Raw genomic sequence first — 8,710 nt, 5'->3', positions numbered from 1 at the left:
TCCCTTAGTTATTAACCCTGATGACTGTTTGTTAAGTATATTATTACGTGAACGAGTCGTTGTTTCCCATGTGAGTTCTTATAACCATGCTAATGGACGATAAAAACTAAGACGTACTTCAGACGTCGTAAACTAAAATGATGTTTGTCACCCTCGGTTGACTGTAGCTAATAGTCAAGGTGCGGGATTGTCAGTCCCGTATAGATCTATACACAAAATCACGCTCTCGCTCCAGGAGACTCTGGTTCCTAAGGAGTAGACTTCCCAGAAGTCGTGTCTCACAATGTAGTTCTCTCAACGAATTCACGAATATTACTATGAAAACCCGTTTTTGTTATTAACATGTATCCTTATGAAAATAGTACGTTTGTTTGTAGTTCAAATTTAGTAAGTTCTGCGTTCAAATGTATGTTAGCAATAAGGAAATATAATAATTAAATTATATTTTTAAACACCGATTACTTGTGCTTTTACTTGTATTCCCCCTGAAAACGTTAAAATAGTAAAAGCATAGTGGTATGAACTCACTGTTGGTTGCATGTATGTGCCGGACAATGAGACTAGATATGATGACCCTCGAGTTTGTTGTACGCAAAGCTAACGGAATCCTAATAATAATTAAACACATATATGCATTTTTATTAATAAAACCATTAATTTATAGTGTTGGAAAAACACTTGCTTTTGGTTTAGGAATGTTATCAGGACTCGATTGAATCGGAAAAAGCGGGTTTTCAACCAAGTTCACGGCTTAGGGATTGTTGTGGCCGTGAACTGTTGTCGGTCGTGAACGGTCTTTGAATGGCTTACGACCTGTTCTTGGTGTTCTTGGTGAAATATGAAGATTTGAAGGGCAAACGGCCGTGAACTAAAGAACAACAATGCTTGATTTGATGAAAAATGGATGTTTTGATGCTCCAAAATGAGTTCTAAGGCGGATAGAGTGATAGATGAAGAGAAATCTTGTGTTTTCGGGTGATGATTTTTAGAGAGAGAAAGGGTGTTCGTGGCCAGAAAAGTATAAATAAGGGTAGGAGTCACGTATATATAGGCTAGGGGTATGGTCGGTGGTAGGGTGTTCCAACCGTGAACAGGTTTAGGGCCGTGATCGGGTTCACGGCCGTGAACAGGTTTACGGCCGTGATCGGGTTCACGGCCGTGAACACTAATCAGGCCGATTTTTACTGATTTTCAAAGAAAACTCGGGTTTTTGCGCGATTTTTGGCTCCGAATCTTATATAAAAAAAAATTTAATTATATAAATTAATGATTTTCCAAGACAAAAGATTGTAACAGAACAAATAAAATTTAAAATTTTATTTAACGGAATTTGACTAATGTTAACGAGAAAAGGTTCGGGTTGTCACAACCAGAGTAAAATTTCTTCGCTCTACTACTCCATTTTGTTGCGGTGTGTAGGGAGCAGAGAAGTTGTGACTAATACCTTTGGAAACCAAGAAACTATCCAAGAGATGATTAGTGAACTCGGTTATGTTGTAACTTCGGATTCTACGAACTGGTAGCTTGATTTGGAGTTCAATTTATTTTTATGAAGTTTATCAGGACCTGCGGTGTTTCAAATTTGATTCTCTGGAAGAAGATACCTGTGACACGAGTAAAGTCATCAACTATAACTAGTATATACTTTCTGTGATGGAGACTGGTTATGGTAGATGGACTGCAAAGATCAATATGCAGCAGCTCTAGGGTTCGGTTCAAAAATAGACGAGTCAATGACAAGTGGATGGCTTCCCTTAGATTGTTTTCCACACTCACAAGCAGGGCAGAGTGTTTCGTTGCTGTACTTCAGAATTGGGAGGCCTCAGACGGGTTCTTCTATGAGAAGGTTGTTGATGTACCGAAAATTTAGATGAGCTAGCTTGCGGTGCCACAACCAGCTAACTTCGGATACTGCTTTGGACAGAAAACATAATTGTAGTTTCCTAATGATCAATGAGACATCCAAAGGATACATGGTCCCTTCAGACTTTGATTTGATGAAACAAGTGCTTCTATCGCTAGTCATGGTGTAGTAGTATTCATTATCAAACTCAACCCGATAACCTGCTTTGCATAGTTTTCCTACACTGATGAGATTATACTTGAGGCCTTCTACGTAAGAAACCTTTTGTATTAAGGAATTTCCTATTATTAATACATCATAACCTCGGATGATACTGTTTGCATTGTTACAAAAGGTGACATGTCCTCCATTATATAAAACCCTAAAATCCCGAAGGTATTCTAACCTTCCCGTCATGTGCAAGGAGCAGGCACTATCGATCATCCACTCCTCTTCTTGTTCCTCCTTGCACAAAGCCTGAAAATTACATGGTTACTTTGGGAACCCTAACAAGTTTGGAGCCCGGGGTTACAAGTAAATTCTTCCTACATACACGAACATGGAATGTGGGGACAAGTTTCGTATTAATTTTAAGACCTAGACCTGGGTGTTTTGCGGTCTTTTGAGAGTTATGAGGTTTTTGAAAGTTACGAGGTTTCTGAAAGTTATGAGGTTGGACTTTGTTTTGGCCTTTTCTGATGATAATATCCAAAGGTAAGATTTTTTTCATTTAGCCAGACACTCTACCTGGTCAGCGGTCTAAAGGGTGTGGTGTGAGGCTTGTGACATATCCAAGAATGAGATTTGACTGAGTTGACCTTGGGATTTGAAAAATTTTGGGCATTGGACTTCCTCCTATGTTTTCATCTTTTGTCAAATTGACGTGACTTTAAAAGTGTAGGAGTTGGCAAAATTCCTTTCCATTTTGGGTCATCTGAGGAATAGTTTTGAAAATGATATCTATGAAAAGACTTGACACTATTTTGGGACTTGTCAAGAGATTTTGAGAAAACCATTGGAACTGTACATTCCTTTTTGTCTGTTTTCTTGATTGGGGTGTTTTTTTAAGACTGATTTGGCATAACATGTTTTTCAGGACCCATTTGTGTTGAGATTTTGGTTTTGTTTTTTGAAAGAATTTCCCTTTTTTTTCACAAGATTTGGGTTCCTCTTTGAAAGCTTGTTTTGCCTGAGTTTTTGGGGAACCACAGTCAGTGAGGTTTAACTGAGGTTTCCTAGAAAAATTTGACTCTTTTTGAAGATGAGGAATTGAGTTGTTTGAACTAAAAGATACAGGACCCTGAGAGCATTGAGCATATTCAAAATTTTCTATGGGCAATTCATGAAGAATTAGATGAATGGTCAAAGTGCTCTTGACTGCGGTATGTGGTAAAGAAGACTGGACTACTTCATAGTAAGTCAAGGTTAGTTCTTTAGTGGGACACCTAATGGATGGTAACCGCGGTTCAAGACTACAGTTTGGGGGACTGCGGTCTGAGGGCAAAATTGGATAGTTCACAAGAACTTTGGGTCCTTCAACAAGGATTTCCTCATCGAAAACTGATGAAGTCTGAGAGTTTGGATATATTATGCCAATGATGGGTATTTGATCACATGGATGATCTAAGGTTTCAGGAAGAATTTCCTTGATGAAACAATTATTACTTGGATTGTGAAGTCGACCGAAATGGGCTCTGTTATCTTCGGGAAATGTTTTTTCATTCACAGCGAAGTGAAACTATCGGTCCGGAGAGACATAGGGACGGTCTTTGTTAAACCGAGGTGATGAGTCCTTTGCAGTGCAGTACCCATTGGACCAAACCCAAATGTACGTATTGTCTATGGTTCCATTATTAACAAGATTTTCAATGGCTTTGCTTTCGGTGAACAAATTTTCAATTAACAAATTCAAACGTATAATTTCTTTTCGTGCTAAATCCCTCTGATCTAAAGCTATTCCTAATTGGGTTTCACATAACATTCTTGCATCCTTTTCTAACACTAGGTCTTTTTCTAACATGGCTACTTTTAGTCTTTTGTCTTCAAGTCATCCTCTTACATGGAGCATTTCTTGGGACGCTATGTTCTTCTCATCTAGGGCTTTGTTATAGTCTAAAAGGACGGCAACACAAGTCTCATTAAGTTTATCTAAGAAGGGTTGACAATCATGCATGCTAGAATGAAGAGTTTGAATCATGAGTTTTACTTGCTTGACAATGCTTGGTGTTTTGTCTTTGGCCATGAAACATTAGTTCTTTTCCAGCTTTGTCAAACCATCTTCATTAGCAGTTGCCAACATGCAAATTCCAGCTTTTCCAAAACCATCTTTGTTGCATTTATGACAAATAACAGAATCATATTTAACTTCGGTCGAGGGACCAGAGTCAGTTGGCTTGGAAAACTGTGGTACCTCCTTGGCTTGATGTGTGTTCATAGGTTGTGTAGATGGTGAGGGTGTTTGGGGGTATCGAGGTTGATCGTTTTGAGGGTTGAAGTTTCGGTTGGATGGAGGTTTAGTGACCTGCTGATTTTTTGTCACACCCCCGAACCAGACGGCGGAAACGTCCGGGGGCTGTCGTGACTCAATTGAATACCATCACAATGAATATACATGAAACATAACATCATACAATACCAAGCATTGGAATATTACAACTGGTAGCGTTTACATTCAGTACATAGTTTGAAAATATTACATTCCCATAAGTAAATTGTTCGATATTAATTAAACAACAGCAAAACGTCATAGAGTACAATTCTTCCTTCACTTTATCTATTACCTGAGAATACAAGTATTTTGAAAAACGTCAACATATGAAATGTTGGTGAGTTCATAAGTAATGTTTGAAATCCAATGTTTTGTATCGTTTTGAAAACCACCAGAAAATCCGATATTTTCTGAAAATTGTATAGTATAAAAGGTGTGAAGATCCGAAAGTATGCTTGTTTGTTTCTATAAATGTAAGAGTACGATTTGTAAAACTCGGTATGTAATTCGTAGGTGTAATAATTGAAAATCCTAGGAAAACCCGACGTTTTCCCATTACTTTGCATTAAATAATTTTATGTTTCGTTATTTCGTTACGACAGGTGTATTCGTTGAGCTCCGGGGACGTTGGATTAATTGTGGATTGTGAATTGTTGTAAACGTACATTAATGAAAATGACCAGTTGACAACCGTACAAACGATTCCCTTAGGCGTCGCTCGCACTATTCACTTAACCCAACCACCCGGACTCATGTAGCCCCACGACCGAGGGGAAAAAGTGAGTGCGAAGCCCCAGGTAATTCCCTACGTCGTTCAAGGCTATAGTGAATGCGAAGGGCCCTTAGCCCAACTCGCATTGGTGAATTCTCGACTTTGCTAGCAGTACCGAAGGACCCTTGGGGACCAGCAGCACGTTGCCATTGAAAGTCCTTTTACGCTGTGTTGGATCATGTAAGACCCAACAACTCGTAAGGTTGATGTCTTCGGGCCTAAAGATCAGGTCATTGGGCTAGCTAGGCCCAACAAACAAGATTTTACACTTTTGGGCCCAAAGATGGTGTATCGACGTCTGTGCACTCTCACGTGTGTATTGAATTCCCAAATTTTCCGTGTATGAATCGAGTTGTCGTCGTGTTAGTAGTTTCGGATTTGTTATTGATTCGAGACCGAATCAATTCCTTTGATAACGATTTTTGGTGTTGTTGTGCATTGTAATTCATCGGTAGTCGCAGTGTCAATATTTGATCACAACGGATGTATTGAATTAACATTGAAATTTTTCTGTTTACAGCTCCTCTTTAGTTTGTCAATTTACTTTTTCAACCCTTTGAATAAATTAATTTCCGGTTTAGTCCTTAAACCATTTTTCTTGGCATTCTAACACCAAAACTTATTGAAATTGATATTTTTCAGCACATTTTTAGTTGAAAACAGTTCTAGTCCCTCAAAATACAGTTTTCTCGGCTGTAACCTCTCTTTTCGCAATTTTTACACTTTTGGCCCAAATTGGAAAATTTTTGCAACTTTGGTCCTTTTTAATTATGAAAAGCATTTTTAAACTTTGAAAACGACTTGGAACACTAGTAGTCCACTGTTTTACGGAAAAACACAGTTTCAGCCCCTCAAATTGGAAAATTTCGCATATTGGGCCCTATTGGGCCGAAAAGTTCATTTTTAGCCCATTAAGTTTAGAAATTTACATTTTAAACATTCTAAAGTGTATATTTCTGGAAAAATTCCTTTATGAACCTGTTTTGACACTTCATAACCTACAGAATTTGTATTTTGACATTTTGGGCCCTTAAACTTCATATTCTTAGCATTTTAAGTCCAAAAATGTGATTTTTAGCCCAAGATGTTCATCTAAACCAACTTGGTTATTTTTCTAGTAATGACTTATGTATAATGATATGTTTTAGCACTTGTTTCATGCATCATAACACAAATCTCGATTTTTAGGTCCTTTTCACTAGTTTCAACACCATAAACACACAAAAGTATGTAAATAAACATAGAAATCATACAAGGCATACACATAATGATACATCTACACATTTGCTTGTATTCCCCCCCCCCACAAAACTTATAAAAACCAAAAATAAGGGGGTATGAAGCTCACCTTAGGGTGTGGTTTCAGTTTTGGAGGAGAAATGGAAGAAAGTTTGGTGATTTTCGGCCCTAGCACCCCTTGATGAAGATCTCGGCCTTGAGGTGTTTCTAAGATACAAGATCATGATTTCTCATGAGTTAAGAAGAGATTTTTGATAGATCAAGGAACCTAGATCATAGAATTTAGTATAACCTTACCTTGGAGGGTGATTTTTGGTCAAAAATCTCCTTGGAATGCCTTTAAATCGTGAAAATTTTAGGAGAGGGATGGAGGAATGCTCTTCAAGACTTAGAGAGGTTTGGAATGAATTTTTTGGTGAGTGTAGGAGAGTGTTCGGCCGAGAATGAGAGAGGGGAAGAAGAAGAGAGGGTTGAGTTGACATACATAGATGTATGTTGGTCCATGCATGGAAGTATGGTGGACATAAATGAGGTGGCATGAAGAAGTCAACTCCTTTCTTCTTGGGCATGTCTTGGGACGAATTTTGGAAAGAAAAAGAGAGTATTGGGCTTTAATGCCCCTAAGCCCAATATTAGAGTTAGGTTGGATGATTTTTGGCCCAAATAAAAATATAATATGATTTTTACACTTTGTTGGGCTAGTTTGAGTTAATTATGATTCATAATATTTAATTTATTTCATTGTAGGCTCAATATGGCCAAAAATGTTGAAATAAATAAACGTGGGTCCAATTAGAGCCCATTTAAAGGTTCTAATCCCATGATAGTCAAATTGGAAGCTTATTGGCCCATTGAATCCAATAAGGAAGTCCTAGTCCAAAATGGACCTAAACAAGAACTTCTAGGGTTTCCAATTGCTTATTGACTATTTGTAGCATTTTTATGGTGTATTTGATTGAAATTTTGTTGTCATAGAGTAAGCATCATACATGCTCTTTGAGTTTTTGATTCTACATTTTACTTGAGTGTAGTGATTACAATACACAAAATTTCTAGTTGTGACATCATCCCCCCGTTAGAGGGAATTTCGTCCTGAAATTCTGTTTGAAAGCTAGATTTGAGAATGCTAAAATAGGTGAGGGTACTTTTGCTTCATTTGATCCTCGCGTTCCCACGTGAATTCTGGCCCACGCTTCGCGTTCCACCGTACTTTCACGATCGGGATGCAACTTTGCTTAGTACGCTTCACCTCCCTGTCCATGATTTCAACCGGCTCTTCAACGAACAGGAGATTCTCATTGATTTTGATCTCGTCAAGGGGAATGACGAGTGTTTCATCCGATAGGCACTTCTTTAGATTAGAGACATGGAAAACGGGGTGAACATTGTTTAGCTCTGCGGGTAGCTGCAGCTTATACGCCACTGGACCTATTCGGGCGACGATCTCAAAAGGTCCAATGTATCGTGGGTTCAGTTTTCCCCGTTTTTCGAAACAAATAACCCCTTTCCAGGGTGAGACTTTCAACAGTACTCGATCCCCGACCTGAAAGTCTAAGGGCTTTCGTCGTTTATCGGCGTAGCTCTTTTGTCGGTCGCGCGATGCTTGTAATCGAGCTCTGATTTGGACGATCTTTTCCGTGGTTTCACGAATGATCTCCGGTCCTGTTAGTGCCTTGTCTGATGTATGCATTTTTGCTAGTTGGGTATCACCTACCTCAGCCCAACATAACGGTGATCTACACTTACACCCGTATAGTGCTTCGAAAGGAGCGACCTTGATGCTCGAATGATAACTATTGTTATACGAGAATTCGATTAAAGGTAAGTGGGTATCCCAAGACTTCCCAAAGTCTATCACGCGTGCGCGGAGCATGTCTTCGAGCGTTTGGATGGTTCGTTCGCTTTGACCATCCGTTTGCGGATGATAAGCGGTGCTCATGTCGAGACGAGTTCCCATTGCCTTATGGAGTGATTGCCAAAAACGTGACATGAACCTACTGTCCCTATCCGAGATAATAGAAACTGGTACTCCGTGGAGTCTTACGATTTCTCGAATGTATAAACGCGTCAATCTCTCCATCTTGTAGGATTCTTTGATTGGCAGGAAATGGGCAGACTTCGTCAGTCGGTCGATTATTACCCATATGGTGTCTAGTCCATCCGACGTTTTGGGTAGCTTGGTCACGAAATCCATAGAAATCCCCTCCCATTTCCACTCAGGAATTACCGGTTGCTGTAATAACCCTGAGGGCTTCTGGTATTCCACCTTTACCTTGGCACACGTAAGGCACTTACTAACATAGGTAGCAATTTCTGCCTTCATGTTAGGCCACCAGTAGTGTTGTTTAATATCCAAATACATCTTGTC

The sequence above is a fragment of the Lactuca serriola genome, chromosome 9 (genome assembly GCF_051521515.1).
Source record: "Lactuca serriola cultivar US96UC23 chromosome 9, Lser_US96UC23_V15, whole genome shotgun sequence".
In the NCBI taxonomy this organism is placed as follows: Eukaryota; Viridiplantae; Streptophyta; class Magnoliopsida; order Asterales; family Asteraceae; genus Lactuca; species Lactuca serriola.
Note: the sequence above shows the minus strand (reverse complement) of the source record.